The 19,598-nt window shown below is 36.1% G+C and overlaps 1 protein-coding gene across 1 annotated transcript in view; it reads left to right on the forward strand.

Moving 5' to 3' along the window:
• Positions 1-8,052: 8,052 nt before the first annotated feature.
• LOC103524911 (myosin-11-like) overlaps positions 8,053-19,598 on the forward strand; it is an 82,558-nt gene continuing 71,012 nt past the window's right edge. Inside the window, 1 exon segment of the mRNA XM_026820183.1 lies at positions 8,053-8,265. The gene's annotated coding sequence lies outside the window, so the exon portion shown is untranslated.

The following is a 19,598-nucleotide window of genomic DNA, read 5'->3' on the forward strand; positions in this document are numbered from 1 at the left end:
GTGCCCGGTTTTCCTGTGAACAGCCCTGACTTTATTTCAAAACTAGGTACCTACCCATCCTACTCAATCAGATAAGGTTAATTAGGTGCCCAAAGGTACCTCTTTAAGTTGGTTTCTACAGGCCATATCTGGAAATACTCGTTAGTAGGAGTGTAGGTGGTACTTGAATATATTTCCTCCGCGACTGTAAATATCGCTTTTATGTAGTAAAAAGAATAAAACCAAGGCTTAGGTAGGTAATAGGTATAACCAAAATTTTCAAATTTGAAATTTGGATGTGTTCGCAGGTAGGTAAGGTAGCTCTCTTTGGTACCTATATGTGCCTCGATAGATTCATAGGTAGGAATCGAATTTGAGCCTTCAGGTTAGGAGGAGCGTATCAACCCACACCCATCTGGCCTTTTCCTGGAAAGGTTCAGCTGTCTCTTTTTTTGTTTTTTCAACATTTTAGGACTCTATTCGTAGGCGCGACTTGTGATTAGGTAGGTAATAGGTATGGCCAAAATTGTCAAATTTGAAATTAGGATGTGTTCGTAGGTCGTAGGTAGGCAAGGTACCTACTCTTTGGTATATGTGCCTCGATAGATTCGTAGGTAGAAATCGAATTTGAACCTTCAGGTTAGGAAGAGAGTACCACATCAATCTGGCCTTTTCCTGAAAGGATTCAGCTGTCTCTTTTTTTGTTTTTTCAACATTTTAGGACTCTATTCGTAAGCGCAACTTGTGATGCATCGGGTAGGTACTCACTCTAAAGTAGGTACGTGTGTAGAAAATTGACGTTTCCGAAAAAAGCAACAGAAACAGTAGCTAAAAACTAAAAAAGCTGAAAAGAGCTTCAATTTTTATTTATTTATTAAAAGAAATAGAAGAAAGTAATATCCACAGGTATGAAGATTAATACTTGCAACATCAACACCTAATAAGTGAAAATAATTACTCAGGTGTTTTACTGATTTTGGTCTTACTTTTTGTGTAACATTTGATACAAAACAACCTACTTAAGTAGACCACGTATCTTTGACCATATTTGCTGAGTAGCTAGGGAGGTAATTGCCTCTGCTTGTAAGTTTACTCGCTTGTTGTTAACCAGATTAAAATAAAGCCCTGTAGGGTTTGGTTCAAGATGATGTTTGATGTGGTGTAAGGGAATTAACATAGGTAATTTGATACTAGTAGACCACTTATCTTTGACCATATTTGCTGAGTAGCTAGGTAGGTAAGTGCCTCTGCTTGTAAGTTTACTCGCTTGTTGCTAACCAGATTAAAATAAAGCCCTGTAGGGTTTGGTTCAAGATGATGTTTGATGTGGTGTAAGGGAATTAACATAGGTAATTTGATACTGTGAGGCAAGCACATTTTTCTAGACACAACAAGAGATATGACAAGACCTCCCAGATACTATGAAAGTGTATGATGAGTTTTAATCGGATTACCTATATTCATAAACCATGTATTGCCTAGTGAGTAGGTAATCATTTATGTAGGTAACTACTTAAGTACCTACTTGATATGTTTATTTTTTAACATGATGTGTGTTGTGATTTATGTTTAAGTACTTACCTTACTACCTACCTATCTATAAAAGTACTCATCAGCACCTACTTGAAGACTTTTAAGGTGTCAGTACACTGTAGACTTTTTCACACAAGACCAAGTTTAGCAAAAAAAAAAAAAAAAAAAAAGGCCTACACATCTAAACAATTCATTTTTTCAACCAATAATCCCACATTTTCTGTACCTGGCTACCTATTTGTGAACATATTTACTTAGGCCAGTCACTCACTATCAGGTAGAGTAGAACTGACAGGCACACCTGATCAAGTCTGCCTGTCAGGTCTACCTGATAGTGTGTATGTATGCTCATCAGGTAGACCTGACATGTGGACCTTTTCAGCTGATAGTGTGTGTGCTCATCAGGTATCAGGTAGACCTGATCAGGTGTACCTGATCAGGTGTACCTGATAGGTCTACCTAATAGTGAGTGGCTGGCCTTAGTTTAACTCACAGCATTTGAACGAGGAAGAAGCCCTAATCAAGGCATTCAGGGGATAACTAAGTAAAAATCCCCAACCTATGAACCACCTGACCCACCACACAGTTTATTAGTACTGAAATAAATAAACATGACAACACAATCGTACCCAACTAGTATAGCTTTAGTAACTAGGTACATTCTTCAGTCATGTCATTGTTGGGTCAGTTTCCCCCAAAAGGAAAGTGAGAACAAATGAACTATCTTCTAATATCTAATAAATCACAACATTCACAACTAACAAAATTTTCTAATGCCTAATTTATTCCATGTAAAAGTTATCTGGGAAATTTTCTTCTGATATTACCTACCTAATTCCAATCCTAATAAAGACCTACATAATATGTAAAGGTGCGTCTACATTTCAGTCGACCAATGTCAATCGACAAAGTGTGGACGCTGCTTATCGATTAAAAATTAATTATCTAATTATTCCGATTTTTAAAGAAATAATACCTATTGAATAAAAATTAATTATACCTAATGTTTAATTTGATTTTATAATGTTTAAGTAGATTCTTTGTCAATTTAGAACCCGTTGATAGCTGATAAAGTAAATAAATATAAAACTAAATCGTATTATTTTAATATACCTACTTTTAAATATTATTATAATTGGAATTATCTCAAATTATCATTATCTATTTGATAATGTTCTACTCGATCAATTGATATCAGTAGGTACCTAGATAATAGGAACCACCTACAGCGCAGCAGAATACAACCTGCTACCTATAACCTCATTATTTGAAGTACCTATGTTAATAAATTATTTATGATGATTTGGACTTTTGGCATCTCCACTAATTCAACACATTTACCTACCTGGGGAGTTTTGACATCTCCACTATATTTTAATTCTAATCTTTTAAAAACCTGCGCAATTTTATAAAGGAATATTATTTTTATATCTAATTGGTACTATTAATAAATTAATGTAGAGAAACAATTTTGTTTCTCTCTACATAAACAATTGTTTCTCTACATATTTATGATGATTTGGACTTTTGGCATCTCCACTAATTCAACACATTTACCTGGGGAGTTTTGACATCTCCACTATTTTTTTAATTCTAATCTTTTAAAAACCTGCGCAATTTTATAAAGGAATATTATTTTTATACCTATCTAATTGGTACTATTAATAAATTGTTTCTCTACATAAACAATTGTTTCTCTACATACCCAAGGTAATTTTACATCATAATCATAATAGGTACCTACTTATCATACAGAATATTGAGAGGTAGGAATTAGGTGTAAAATGCTCAAAATTTTTACAATTTTGAATCTTGCAATAAATTCTCTTCTTACCTATTTATTTTCATGCTTTTCGAATTTTGTAACTCCTAATGAAAGACATTATAAAGCTGAAAAAATAAAACAACAATTACCTACCTACTGAAAACCCTGTTTATCAACTTATCTACTGTACATTTTCGTACCTGCCGACAGTCAGCTTTTAGATTTCCTGCTCCTTAGTAAGTAGCAATTTTATTTTATAGACTCAGGACCAAGTAGGTATACCTGCACTGAAAAGCAAAAAAGTCGGAACCAGATTTAATACCTACTACTTGCTATCAGCTTTTTAGTCCGTCCTTCCTTTATTATTACGATAGTAATAAAAACCGACATTTATGAATCATAATTTCTCTTGGTCTTCTGCCGGAATTTAGTCGCGATAAAATCTCAAAACTAAATCGATACCTACGCGTTTCTGTTTAGGTACCTAGGTCCTAGGTAGGCAAATACATAATGGAGGAGTTGCATTTGGGAAAATATTATTAATAAAAGGTCAATTCCTACGTAAAAAGTTGTGAAAAATCCAAATCTGAGGTCAAAACTCCAAAAAAAGTAATTTAGGCAAATACATAATAATTACCTATAGGTATATAAAAAAATAATAATTTGTTAGCCTTGCGTTTTGCAATGATCGTGTAAACGCGCCTTGCTCCATTCTGGGAACGCCAGTATCCACTGTTCCTAGCCTCCTGAAAACAGTTTAGGTAACCCAATGTCAAGTCTTTTAAAATAGTATTAGGTAATGTTTAATATTTGTTCCTAATTAAAATTTAGGGATTTATATTCCTATTTGATTTGATGATTAATTGAAACATAGGTGATTTTATTAAATACTTTTGGAGACATAGAACATTCGATATGGGAATCCTATTTTATTTCCTAGTAACATTTCTCACGTTTGAAATGATGGTGTCTAACCTGTGCAACCATCTGTTGCATTCTTCAAAAACATCAACAAAAAAACTTTCATTCGTGATTTTGCCTTCGAAGGGGAGCGTCGTCGCGGGTGAAAAACGAATTTTCCGTTAAGAATTTTCTTTTCTTTTGCGTGTTTTCAGTGTTCTTGATATTTTTAGGTATTTTTTGTGCTCATTGGCTTTCTTTGTAAAATATTACGTGTTTATTCTTTTGTGAATTTAAATAAATTCAAGATTTTTCTGATTGTAATAATAAAGTGTTTAAACTTTACCTATTTGCTTAGGTACTCCAAGGTTTCAGAGAAGAGTTTTCTCATCACTTTTAATTGCCAGTAAAAGGATACCAAACTGCAGAAAATTTTCCAGAAGTCAAATATCGTTTGGTAAGTACCCCCAAAAAGCCTTAAGGGGAATCTGTAATGAATAGAAAAACTCCCGAGATAAGCGGAAATAGGGGCAATTCAACAGTTAATGAATCGATATAAAAACTGTACTGCTTGTATGTGACATACGGGGTGTTTCAGAGTTTTGAACGGAAAAGGGGAAACCTCATACGTGCCTCTTGACGTGCCACAGGGGAAACCCTTTGTCCGCCTCTAGTTAAAACAGAAGAAATAATGGGTAAGAATGTCAGAGGTTGTGACTTGTGACCTTTTTGCTTGCTTGAACTTCAAGTGAATTTTTTAATTCAAAAATTTTACTCTTTCAAAAATGTCACCCAGTATAAGTAATATACTTAGTAGACATGATTCATGATGAGATAGTAAAACAGGGGAAACCCTTTGTCCGCCTCTAGTTAAAACAGAAGAAATAATGGGTAAGAATGTCAGAGGTTGTGACTTGTGACCTTTTTGCTTGCTTGAACTTCAAGTGAATTTTTTATTTTTAATTCAAAAATTTTACTCTTTCAAAAATGTCACCCAGTATAAGTAATATACTTAGTAGACATGATTCATGATGAGATAGTAAAGATTTTGTTACCCCTATCTTGTAGACTAGGTACGGACCTATCTTATCAATATCTTATCTTGCAAAAACTGTGTACTTAAGTAGGTACTTCCCTATCTAATAGTAAGTAAGTATGTAGGTATTATTTAGGTATTGTTAAGAAAACTACATTTGATTGGCATGTGTTCAGACATAAGTAAGGGTTTTTTCCGCCGGCATTATAGGTAGGTGTTGGACAGTAATCTAGAAATCTAAATCTGAATCATGAATTATTTCTAGTGAAGCTGAAAGTATTTCAAAAATTTTACTCTTTCAAAAATGTCACCCAGTATAAGTAATATACTTAGTAGACATGATTCATGATGAGATAGCAAAGATTTTGTTACCCCTATCTTGTAGACTAGGTATCTACGTACCTATCTTATCAATATCTTATCTTGCAAAAACTGTGTACTTAGATACTTCCCTATCTAATAGTAAGTAGATAGGTAGGTATTATTTAGGTATTGTTAAGAAAAGTACATTTGATTGGCATGTGTTCAGACATAAGTAAGGGGTTTTTTCCGCCGGCATTATAGGTAGGTGTTGGACAGTAATCTAGAAATCTAAATCTGAATCATGAATTATTTCTAGTCATCTTATCTTGCAAAAACTGTGTACTTAGGTACTTCCCTATCTAATAGTAAGTACTTAGATAGGTAGGTATTATTTAGGTATTGTTAAGAAAACTACATTTGATTGGCATGTGTTCAGACATAAGTAGGTAAGGGTTTTTTTTCCGCCGGCATTATAGGTAGGTGTTGGACAGTAATCTAGAAATCTAAATCTGAATCATGAATTATTTCTAGTGAAGCTGAAAGCCTCTTCACAATGATACGTGCAAATCTTCTTGATTATTGTGCTTCTTTGCCAAAATGAAAAATTCGCAACTCGAAAATCTGTTCACATTTTGATTGCACTTGAGTTTTATGATATTGAACATTACTTAACCAGATTGTGCGAGGCCTTATTTAGGCCTAGCTAATAAGTAGGTATATCTGTGAAGGGTGTCCTTTTACCCAACTTCTTTATATTTTGCCTAGGAAGGAATTAGGTAGATGTTTCTTATTCCCTCAATATGTTTGCGTCCACAAGGTAAATTCCGTGTACTACTTCTATCCTCAATGGTTTTTGCATATTTGTAGACTTTGTCTTCAGAGCGAACAAGTTGGTGAGTTAGCGACAGAAATTAGTACAACTGCCTCTCCAATGATTTCAAGTGTCATTATGGTTGTGGGCGTTACTCCCAGTATCATTCCCTGCAGACATTCAACTCTATGAAATGTCGCTGCACTCTAGAACAATAATTGAGCTTAATTGAGATAGGAGTCACTAATTCTAATGGGTCGGTACAATTATTGTGCTCGTAATCGTAACTCTGATCTCATATGAGTTGGAAATTCTTGTGGGAGGGAGAAGTATCACGAGATATTGTACTTGGTGTAATAAATTCTATGTATTGTGTCATTTGTGTCCCATCAGTCATCACGCTTGTAGAATTCTTATTAAGTATTGTAGTACTTTATTTAGACTGTCTTGAGAATAGAATATTTATTAGAATTCTTCATTCAGATAGCCTTGGTATGTCCTGAAATATACTGAAACCACAGAATTAAATGAGACCCCGGATGGATCCCAAAATAACGAACGCTCCTGAATGACAAACTAAAATTGCTTAAATTATTTGTTTGTGCCTAATGTTCTTTCCAAAAATTTGTGCTTGGTCCTAATTTCTCCCGCTGTCGATCGAGCCTTGTCTAGTAGTCGAAGAAGGATCTCAAAATTTTATTGTCTGTAACTTCCTGTTGATCGATTGAGTCTTTACTAGCGTGAAAACCAAAGGATCTTCTTGGTAAATCATTCCTTACGTATCTAATCCTAACTCAATGAATTATACCATTGAATAGCGTCTAGTTATGACGAGCAGCTAGACGTATCAAAGAACTCTAATCCATAGAACACCTAGGAATTCATTCTATTCAGAAACAAAGCCAGCTCCTGAGTCTGAGTGATACACTTAACATAGGAACCTCAGAGAATAGGGCTATCATGATGCTAGGATTGTTTATACAATAGCTTATACACGGGTTGATAACCTCTCTCTTTTATCTTAATATAGAGAGAAAGAAAGTGGTCCGAAATGAACACTCTTGCGTCAAGTGAGCTCTTGAAATATTACTCGTAGTTTTGTTTCATTCTTCACCTCTCTGTTCTCTTGCGTCAAGTGAGCTCTTGAAATATTACTCGTAGTTTTGTTTCATTCTTCACCTCTCTGTAAGGAACAAATTGTTACTGAGACGTTTATCCGAATGGTTTACTACTTATTGCTAGAGCCTTTACAGGGCCCAAGGATACTCCTCTCTGTAAGGAACAAATTGTTACTGAGACGTTTATCCGAATGGTTTACTACTTATTGCTAGAGCCTTTACAGGGCCCAAGGATACATTAATTTAATATTTGTTCCTAATTAAAATTAAAATTTAGGGATTTATATTCCTATTTGATTAAATTTGATGTTTAATTGAAACATAGGTAGGTGATTTTATTAAATACTTTTTATACTTTTGGAGATATAGAACATTCAATATGGGAATCCTATTTTATTTCCTAGTAACATTTCTCACGTTTGAAATGATGGTGCCTAACCTGTGCAACCATCTGTTGCATTCTTCAAAAACATCAACAAAAAATTTTCATTCGTGATTTTGCTTTCGAAGGGGAAGCGTCGAAGCGTCGTCGCGGGTGAAAAACGAATTTTCCGTTAAGAATTTTCTTTTCTTTTGCGTGTTTTCAGTGTTTTTAATATTTTTAGGTATTTTTTGTGCTCATTGACTTTCTTTGTAAAATATTACGTGTTTGTTCTTTTGTGAATTTAAATAAATTCAAGATTTTTCTGATTGTAATAATAAAGTGTTTAAACCTTACCTATTTGCTTAGGTACTTAAAGAAGAGTTTTCTCATCACTTTTAATTGCCAGTAAAAGGATACCAAACTGCAGAAAATTTTCCAGAAGTCAAATATCGTTTGGTAAGTACCAAGCAAATAGCATCTAGGAATTTCATCATCTTGGAGGCTTGGGACTGGAATCACTGGAATAGCTCCATATCTATAAACAAGATCAAGGTAGTTTTCTTTTGTACCTATTCTTATATCCACCTATCCACCCCATAGAATAGTGTTTCATGGTGTAGGTATAAGTCACTCTAGTAGCAATATCATGTTGAATACTTACACCAATTCCTCACGGATCACTTGAGCAATTTTGTGTGAAGGTATTGTTAAAGGGCACCATCTGGGCCATCACATCACATGGTGTCAGCTTTTCCCAGCCCCACTTGGGTCGGGTGAGTTTAATAGTTTTGCTGAATGGAGGGTAAAACCTCTGTCACTAAAAACCTTAGCAGTTCAGGTTACAAACCGGCTCCTGGGCTTGGCGGTCTGATCGGTTGTACTGATCAGATCAGTTTGCGCAGGGGTCGGGCCTGGGGTGGGTTTGGATCTGGGCTGGGGCGGGTTTGGATCTTGGCTGGGGCGTTGGCCACAGATTTAATCATAAATGATTTCTTGTATGGCCTATTCTTTTTTATAAAATACTAATTGTTTGTTCCCCCCCCCTCATTATCATTTGTATGACTTTGTAATTTGTTATATTTCTAACTTATATTACAATAAAAACATTTATTTATTTATAGATCAAATAGAAGAAAGTAATATACCACAGGTATGAAGATTAATACTTACTTGCAACATCCAACCACCTAATAAAGTGAAAATAATTACTCAGGTGTTTTACTGATTTTGGTCTTACTTTTTGTGTAATATTTGATACAAAACACCTAAGTAGACCACTTATCTTTGACCATATTTGCGCTGAATAGCTAGCTAGGTACGGTAAGTGTCTCTTGCTTGTAAGTTTACTTGGGTTGTTGTTAACCAGATTATAATAAAGCCCTGTAGGGTTTGGTTCAAGATGATGTTTGATGTGTGTAAGAGAATTAAACATAGGTAATTTGATACTGTGAGGCAAGCACATTTCTTTCTAGGACACACCAAAGAGATTATGACAAAGACCTCCCAGATACTATGAAAGTGCATGATCAGTTTTAATCGGATGTACCCTATATTCATTAAACCATGTATTTGCTAGTGAGTAGTAACATCCATTTATTTTATGCTAGGTAACTACTTAAGTACTTACTTACTTGACATGTTTATTTTTTAACATAAGTAATGTGTGTTGTGATTTATGTTGTGATTTTAAGTACTTACCTTACTACCTACCTATCTATAAAAGTACCCATCAGTACCTAAGTACTTGAAGACTTTTAAAGACTAGGTGCCAGTACACACTGTAGACTTTTTCAAGAGACACAAGACTCAAGTTTAGCAATAAAAAAGTCTACAGTATATTACAAGCAGGTACCTTTATACTCGTAATATCTCTGTAGAACACATTTCTTTTTTGACCCCCCACCTTTTTTTTTTTTTTTTTTTTTTTTTTTTTTTTTTTTATCTGTTTGCGAAGGAATTAGCATAGAAATTGAAAACTTATTAAAAAACCCATGACCCTTGTCTTTCATCATAATATTAATAATGCAAGCAGGGTGTGAAAAAAAAAAAAAAATAATAATAATAATAAAATAATAATTTAAAAATGATCCAAGGGTGGATGGAAAGGATTAGTGAGGTGAGAACAGTAGGGGGAGCATATCAAAATGTAAATCAGACTGACTCATCCATACTTCATTCCTTTACACTTTCTGAGAGTGAGTGAGAAGAGGGTGATCTGCTACCTCCAGGCATTATCAACGTAGAGGGGAGAGATTTGCAGATCTCATTCTTTGGTGTATTTGCATATTTCATTTCATTGTGGTGGTATTTCTTGCCACTTGTCATCATACTTTCACGTAAGCACTCTTAGGAGTTGTACAAGTACTTATACGCCAAAGAACATATTCAATAGCCTACACATCTAAACAGTTCATTTCTTCAACCAATAATCCCACATTTTCTGTACCTGGCTACCTACTTGTGAACGTGTTTACTTAGGCCAGTCACTCACTATCAGGTAGAACGTAGAACTGACAGGCACACCTGATCAAGTCCGCCTGTCAGGTCTACCTGATAGTGTGTATGTATGCTCATCGGGTAGACCTGACATGTGGACCTTTTCAGCCGATAGTGTGTGTGCTCATCAGGTATCAGGTAGACCTGATCAGGTGTACCTGTCAGGTCTACCTAATAGTGAGTGGCTGGCCTTGGTTTAACTCACAGCATTTGAACAAGGAAGAAGCCCTAATCAAGGTATTCAGGGGATAACTAAGTAAAAATCCCTAACCTATGAACCACCTGACCCACCACACAGTTTATTAGTACTGAAATAAATAAACATCATGACAACACAATCATCATGACTCATGTACCTAGTCATGTCACGAGACATGCACGTTACATATTATAACAGAGTTCCCAGTTTTCTCTGAAACGAATCAACACCCGTTAGCCTGGTGGGTGACTCATTGTCAGCTTGTCTGTTGGTTTCCAAGTAGAAATTCCTTGGTTCGAAATTACCTGAAACTTGAAAATAGATTAGGCTTGTACCTACCTACTACACTTAGTGGTTACCTTTGAAGGTGTGAGCCAAGAATGAGTAGGTCTGTACAATGAAATAATACATTAAAATTTGGATCTTTTGTTATCAAAAACCTGTACATATGTTGAGTTGTTGAGTCTAGTGTTTATATTATAATAACTATAGTCTCTCTATAGTACCCCATTCAGCCAAGAGTAGATCAGTAGGTAATGTAGGTATACATCATCTCTACTAGATACGCCCTTTTGCCTGTTTAACAATCTGCCAATATCTCATATTGAGAACAAATAGCTCATGTTAAAAACACATCGAAATATTCTGGGCCTCTATCATACAAAGGGCTGCAGACTGACAGAAATGGCAAGATTGTGAAGGGATACAGTGCTCTCGTGTATTATTTCACTTCACTGTGTTTGTATTAAGGAGGGGAATCTGTAATGAATAGAAAAACTCCCGAGATAAGCGGAAATAAGGGCAATTCAACAGTTAATGAATCGATATAAAAAATGTACTGCTTGTATGTGACATACGGGGTGTTTCAGAGTTTTGAACGGAAAAGGGTACATTTTTGACTTTCTCTAAAAATAGTGTGTTATGTTTAATCGCAGTTCCGAAGTAGGTAGAGGTATAATTAATAATTATTATCTATCTTACCCTACTTACCTTACATCCAACATAGAAAATAGATAGGTGCTGGGGACTTCATCACTCTGGTCTTTGAAGAAAAGAAAGGGAATAACTGATTTTCCTTTTTTTTTCCTCATTCTTATTCAACGTTCATTTCCTTCGATGTTTTTTACACAGATTTCCTGTTCAGATAAAGTTGGATTGTAGGAATAGCTTTGAAATTGGACGATGTCAAGTTCTGAAAATAGTGTGTTATGTTTAATTACAGTTCCGAAGTAGGTATAGGTATTACATCCAACATAGAAAGTAGATAGGTGCTGGGGACTTCATATCATTCTGGTCTTTGAAGAAAAGAGAGGGAATAACTGATTTTCCTTTTTTTCCTCATTCTTATTCAACGTTTACCTATTTCCTTCGATGTTTTTTACACAGATTTCCTGTTCAGATAAAGTTGGATTGTAGGAATAGCTTTGAAATTGGACGATGTCAAGTTCTTTTGTCCCAGAGAAAGAAAACAGAAGAAGAAAGTTTTGCAAAGATAGAAAATGGAGATCTGTGAAACATGAAACCGTACCTATTTCTTTTTTCCTTTGTACAAAAAGAAAGGAAGACGTAAAAAGAAAAAAAAAAGTAAAAAATATACCTTCTTGACTTTAACATCAAACAAACCATTTTAAAATTAATTATTTTCTTTCTTGTTAAAAGATTCATAGGTACCTACCTAATATACCAGAAATAGTCTAAGCTTTTGAAGGGTAGGTACGCTTATTGCTTTTCTCTTGCAATTTCAATCAGCTTGAATTAAAATACAATGAATGAAAAAAAAAAAAAAAAAAAAAAAAAAAAGTACTTGAAAATATACCCCAATGTTACATAAATATTATAACAGGGTTCCCAGTTTTCTCTGAAACGAATCAACACCCGTTAGCCTGGTGGGTGACTCATTGTCAGCTTGTCTGTTGGTTTCCAAGCAGAAATTCCTTGGTTCGAAATTACCTGAAATTTGAAAATAGATTAGGCTTGTACCTACCTCCCTATCACACTTAGTGGTTACCTTTGAAGGTGTGAGCCTAAAATAAGTAGGTCTGTACAATGAAATACATTAAAATTTGTGTCTTTTGTTATCAAATATCTGTACATATGTTGAGTTGTTAAGTCTAGTGTTTATATTATAACTATAGTACCTCATTCAGCCAAGAGTAGATCAGTAGGTAATGTAGGTATACATCATCTCTACTAGAAGTAGATAGGTACGCCCTTTTGCCTGTTTAACAATCTGCCAATATCTCATATTGAGAACAAATAGCTCACATGTTAAAAACACATCGAAATATTCTGGGCCCCTATCATACAAAGGGCTGCAGACTGACAGAAATGGCAAGATTGTGAAGGGATACATTGCTCTCGTGTATTATTTCACTTCACTGTGTTTGTATTCAGGAGGGGAATCTGTAATGAATAGAAAAACTCCCGAGATAAGCGGAAATAAGGGCAATTCAACAGTTAATGAATCGATATAAAAAATGTACTGCTTGTATGTGACATACGGGGTGTTTCAGAGTTTTGAACGGAAAAGGGGAAACCTCATACGTGCCTCTTGACACAGGGGAAACCCTTTGTCCGCCTCTAGTTAAAACAGAAGAAATAATGGGTAAGAATGTCAGAGGTTGTGACTTGTGACCTTTTTGCTTGCTTGAACTTCAAGTGAATTTTTTATTTTTAATTCAAAAATTTTACTCTTTCAAAAATGTCACCCAGTATAAGTAATATACTTAGTAGACATGATTCATGATGAGATAGCAAAGATTTTGTTACCCCTATCTTGTAGACTAGGTACGGACCTATCTTATCAATATCTTATCTTGCAAAAACTGTGTACTTAAGTAGGTACTTCCCTATCTAATAGTAAGTAAGTATGTAGGTATTATTTAGGTATTGTTAAGAAAACTACATTTGATTGGCATGTGTTCAGACATAAGTAAGGGTTTTTTCCGCCGGCATTATAGGTAGGTGTTGGACAGTAATCTAGAAATCTAAATCTGAATCATGAATTATTTCTAGTGAAGCTGAAAGCCTCTTCACAATGATACGTGCAAATCTTCTTGATTATTGTGCTTCTTTGCCAAAATGAAAAATTCGCAACTCGAAAATCTGTTCACATTTTGATTGCACTTGAGTTTTATGATATTGAACATTAACCACATTGTGCGAGGCCTTATTTAGGCCTAGGAGTTCTAAAAAGTAGGTATATCTGTGAAGGGTGTCCTTTTACCCAACTTCTTTATATTTTGCCTAGGAAGGAATTAGGTAGATGTTTCTTATTCCCTTAAAAAATCAATTTTAATGGTTATTAGACTAATTAGGTAAGCCCTCACGTCCATTGCTCTATTTTCTTTGTTCAATCTGCTCTGTCTTGTGAGTCTGCCTGCCTTGGTCGTGTACTGGTCATGACGCTCGCGTGGTAAACAGGAGGGCGTGGGTTCAATATCTTGTTCTATTGATGTAGAAATTTCTTTTCTATTCTTGTTTGGAACAAAGAAAATAGCCTTTGTTGAAATAAGGGAAAGACTAATTTGAGTACAAAGGAATCGTAAAAAAAAGAAGATTTCACAGTTTCTGAGGGGAGAAAATTGGGAGGCTTGAATTCTTCGCTAGGAAGATAAAATGTTATTAGATTTGGCAGAGACGTATGCTGGCGCCAAAATTAATTCCAGCTAAGTAAGTAATGCCTAACCCAAATCCTAGGGGTTGGAGGTATTTTAATATGCAGGCTGCAAGTGAAGGGGAGGAATGCATTTTCCTCAAATTTGATTGAGGTTTTCTTTTTTACAGAGAATATTGGCGATTTTCGTTATTGTAGTCCCTTTTTCGTTACCTAGGTATTCTTCATGAAATAGGGCAGACTATTATAAAATTCACCAAATGTCCAATGGTTCAAAACACCAAACAATAGTGAAGCATGAGCAGATGTTTTTTCAACTTAACATTTAGGATCCACATTTGAAACTAAACACATTTTATAGAGATGTAAAAACAACAGAAAGGTTGCACGAACCCTCCCATTGAATAGAAGAGTGTGTTCTGTGTGAGTTTATTTATCAAGAGAACCCCAAGGTCTCTTAGTTGAAAATTTACCGCTAGTTGTAGTTGTATTGCAGGTTTTGTTGGGTTCACCCCAGTTGTTTTCTTCGTACAGCTGTCGATTTATATACGTAAAATTAAAGGTGTTGTCAATTATAATTATAATGAGAGTGATGGCTTTGTGTGGATTTTATCCCGATTAGAAATGACTTTATTCTTGCTCATGGTACGAGGGACCTTTACTTTGTGACCTGGTTTATACCTAATGGTTCCTTTTATTAATTAAGTAATGTATCTACATTCTTAATATTTTGATACGTTTTACCATTTAATCTTCTCCTTCTTTCCAGCCCATTTATTTATCGCTTGTCTTGTCTTGTAAGCGCTAAGTCACGGGCTCACTTCCCGATGAGGCGAACTTTATCTAAACAGATAAGGTTCGTTCTCGGAACGACTGGCTTTCTCCTATCCTGTCCTCCTCTCTTCAATTTCGGGTCCATGAAGACCCCAGTTCTTAAAAGTCCCTCTATCAACTTACCACTTAAGTACTTACTCTATCAAACCTCTTTCAAACTCTGTCCTCTATCAAAACTCTCAAAAAACGGAGAAGGAAGGTTTTGTCAGCAAATTTCTATCGAGTCCGAAGGTCGTCTGAAGTCTTAGCTAGAAAATATCACGGGGTCAAAGTTTTCTAGCACATGTACGTAGAAGCCGTAGTAAGTTTCCAAGTTGAAGTTCGGATCATAATATCCATATTATGATGGGACGTGGACCAATCTACACGTTTCCAGCGAGATGATGATACTAGTATGTGTACCACTGTGTACAGGGTGGGGTGTCAAATTTTCTTGAAGTAAAGCAAATAGCATCTAGGAATTTCATCATCTTGGAGGCTTGGGACTGGAATCACTGGAATAGCTCCATATCTATAAACAAGATCAAGGTAGTTTTCTTTTGTACCTATTCTTATATCCACCTATCCACCCCATAGAATAGTGTTTCATGGTGTAGGTATAAGTCACTCTAGTAGCAATATCATGTTGAATACTTACACCAATTCCTCACGGATCACTTGAGCAATTTTGTGTGAAGGTATTGTTAAAGGGCACCATCTGGGCCATCACATCACATGGTGTCAGCTTTTCCCAGCCCCACTTGGGTCGGGTGAGTTTAATAGTTTTGCTGAATGGAGGGTAAAACCTCTGTCACTAAAAACCTTAGCAGTTCAGGTTACAAACCGGCTCCAGTGTTTTATGGTGTAAAAGTCACTCTAGTAGCAATATCACGTTGAATACCTACACCGATTCCTCATGGATCACTTGAGCAATTTTGTGTGAAGGTATTAAGGTATTGTTAAAGGGGACCATCTGGGCCATCACATTACATGGTGCCAGCTCTTCCCAGCCCCACTCGGGTCGGGTGAGTTTAATAGTTTTGCTGAATGGAGGGTAAAACCTCTGTCACTAAAAACCTTAGCAGTTCAGGTTACAAACCGGCTCCGGGACTGGAATAGCTCCATATATCTATAAACAAGATCAAGGTAGTTTTCTTTTGTACCTATTAAAATATTCTTATATCTACCTATCCACCCCATAGAATAGTGTTTTATAGGACTGGAATAGCTCCACATCTATAAACAAGATCAAGGTAGTTTTCTTTTGTACCTATTAAAATATTCTTATATCTACCTATCCACCCCATAGAATAGTGTTTTATGGTGTAAAAGTCACTCTAGTAGCAATATCACGTTGAATACCTACACCGATTCCTCATGGATCACTTGAGCAATTTTGTGTGAAGGTATTAAGGTATTGTTAAAGGGGACCATCTGGGCCATCACATTACATGGTGCCAGCTCTTCCCAGCCCCACTCGGGTCGGGTGAGTTTAATAGTTTTGCTGAATGGAGGGTAAAACCTCTGTCACTAAAAACCTTAGCAGTTCAGGTTACAAACCGGCTCCTGGGCTTGGCGGTCTGATCGGTTGTACTGATCAGATCAGTTTGCGCAGGGGTCGGGCCTGGGGTGGGTTTGGATCTGGGCTGGGGCGGGTTTGGAACCTTGGCTGGGGCGTTGGCCACAGATTTAAGTAATCATAAATGATTTCTTGTATGGCCTATTCTTTTTTATAAAATACTAATTGTTTGTTCCCCCCCCCTCATTATCATTTGTATGACTTTGTAATTTGTTATATTTCTAACTTATATTACAATAAAAACATTTATTTATTTATTAAAAGAAATAGAAGAAAGTAATAAAACCATTATTACATTTACTACTTACATTTATTTTTGACATTAGGTACAGAGACTACAAAGTCACCGAAAGTTTGGCCATTTTTACTTTCCTTATCCTATAGGAAGGAAAGTATTTTATGAACCATTCATTACATCTTACCGGAATATCAAATCACCCGAAATCTCTTTTACTACCTACATTTTTTTTTGACATTAGGTACAGAGACTACAAAGTCACCGAAAGTTTGGCCATTTTTACTTTCCTTATCCTATAGGAAGGAAAGTATTTTATTATTATTATTATTATTTAAGACCGGTGGTTTGGTGGAAGAGCTCATGGGATTGAAAATCCTGTCACTAAATAATAATAATAATAAAAAAAAAGTGACTGTTGCCAGTCTATAGTTTACAACAGAACGGTCTCTGACAAACCAAACTGTACGTAGAAAATTACACATGAAGTTTGGTGAGTGGTGAATCATTCTTGTCATCACATGGATGTCAATACCTTCTATGTTTCCTGACTTACCATTATCGTAAGATTGGTAAGTTATTACATCCTTGTTCACTCAGCATCGGGATGTCAAATATCGGTAGTTCGCATCATTGACTTTTTGTGTGTCGTTTTGGCTCCATGCCCAAGTTGTCAGGAAAATTTATGAGGAGATATCAAGTGAGAAGGAGGAGTGTGAACGAGAGGAGGAATTGGATGTGGGAAAACTTCTCTTTCTAGCAAGGTGCTCGCTTGAGAAACAAAAGAGCGTGGGTTCGATGAATTCCTGCCAAGGTAATGAAAAGTTTTCCGCATTTGTATGAACATTGCCTGCATAGGAAATAGAGGGTTAGGGTTAGGGATTAAGTGACAGATTGACATTGCGGCCCAGTTGACCATTTGCTTCAGTGCAGCATGCAGGCGGGCATGCTACATATTGCCTCGGTGTAGTTGGGCCTTATCATGCTATTGCCAGATACCTTGAGCTCTTGAGCACTATATTCTTGGTGTCGATAGGTGTGCATACGACCGGTGACATTGTCTTCCTATATCAGGGGTTTCCAACTTCCGTGTGTATGCGGGCCACATGCTACATTGGGAGGTACTTCGCGGGCCCCATATGTACATAGGGGAACACCCCCCCCCCCCGTTTTTTTTTTTTTAGAAATGCAGTCCGATCGAATTTTGAGCGCCGCAGGCGAAATTTTTCATGAAGTATTTTCCTAATTGTACCTGAACACTAAAGGGGGTCAGTTTCCATGACTTAATGATAACTACACTGTTCTTTCAAACGTGTCATGGATCACACAACCATGAGATTAGAAATCCCTAAGTACCAAACCATTTTTTTTTTTTTTACTTTCTTTTATTTTTTTTTTACATTTAGGTAAGTTTGTACAAATCTCAAAAAGCTTCGCGGGCCACGAAAATGGTCTGGCAGGCCACATGTGGCCCGCGGGCCACTAGGTGGAAAACGGGCTCACTTTCCGACGGGGCGAACTTTATCGAAACAGATAAGGTTCGTTCTCGGAACGACTGGCTTTCTCCTATCCTGTCCTCCTCTCTTCAATTTCGGGTCCATGAAGACCCCAGTTCTTAAAAGTCCCTCTATCAACTTACCACTTAAGTACTTACTCTATCAAACCTCTTTCAAACTCTGTCCTCTATCAAAAATGGGAGAAGGAAGGTTTTGTCAGCAAATTTCTATCGAGTCCGAAGGTCGTCTGAAGTCTTAGCTAGAAAATATCACGGGGTCAAAGTTTTCTAGCACATGTACGTAGAAGCCGTAGTAAGTTTCCAAGTTGAAGTTCGGATCATAATATCCATATTATGATGGGACGTGGACCAATCTACACGTTTCCAGCGAGATGATGATACTAGTATGTGTACCACTGTGTACAGGGTGGGGTGTCAAATTTTCTTGAAGTACCTACCTACTTGGTGCACAGTAATAATATTGAGCCATTTATTATTCTCGTGAACACCCTGTATGTTTGTTTATTGTGGAATATTGTTTTCAATGATATCTAGAGCATTTTTATGCTGACCTGTACCTACCTCTTCAATCCCTCGATTTTCATGACTGTTCCATGAATGAATCTCCACTCCTCAATTTTTACCCTACGCTCAGAAAAAACTTCATACTTACCATTTGTCATTGAAAAAAAAACTAGTATAGCTCGCTATAATGTAGTAATAGAAAGTAAAAATGCGTGGAGTTTAATGTGAAGATTGCGGAGTCGTTCGTGGAATAGGCCTCTATTCTTTTCTATCCTTGCCTATGTCTTTCGATTATTAATCTGAAACTTCTGAGCATCAGTTTGAAGGGACACTATCTGACGTTCTAAGTTCTAATGATTTAGGATTTGCTAGAAAGTGTAGAAAGTAAAATCCAGTATTGTTAATCAAAAATGGACACTTGGGGACGAAACGGGTGAACTTTGTGGTGAATCCATACACATTCCTTCATATGGAGAGCTTTGCTTTCAATGTAATTGAGTTATGTAATTCAATACGAGCATAACTTTGACACGATAGGTACTTATTTGTATAGGGTCTAACAATTCCAACATTTTTTGTACTTAAATTAGTCTTTCCCTTATCTCAACAAAGGCTATTTTCTTTGTTCCTAACAAGAATAAAAAAGAAATTTCCACATCAATAGGTACTTAGAACAAGACATTGAACCCACGCCCTCCTGTTTACCAGTCGAGCGTCATGACCAGTACACGACCAAGGCAGGCAGACTCACAAGACAGAGCAGATTGAACATAGAAAATAGAGCAATGGGCGTGAGGGCTTACCTAATATTAGTCTAATAACCATTAAAAT

This window comes from Diaphorina citri, unplaced genomic scaffold (assembly GCF_000475195.1).
Source record: "Diaphorina citri unplaced genomic scaffold, Diaci psyllid genome assembly version 1.1 scaffold125, whole genome shotgun sequence".
Taxonomy (NCBI): domain Eukaryota; kingdom Metazoa; phylum Arthropoda; class Insecta; order Hemiptera; family Psyllidae; genus Diaphorina; species Diaphorina citri.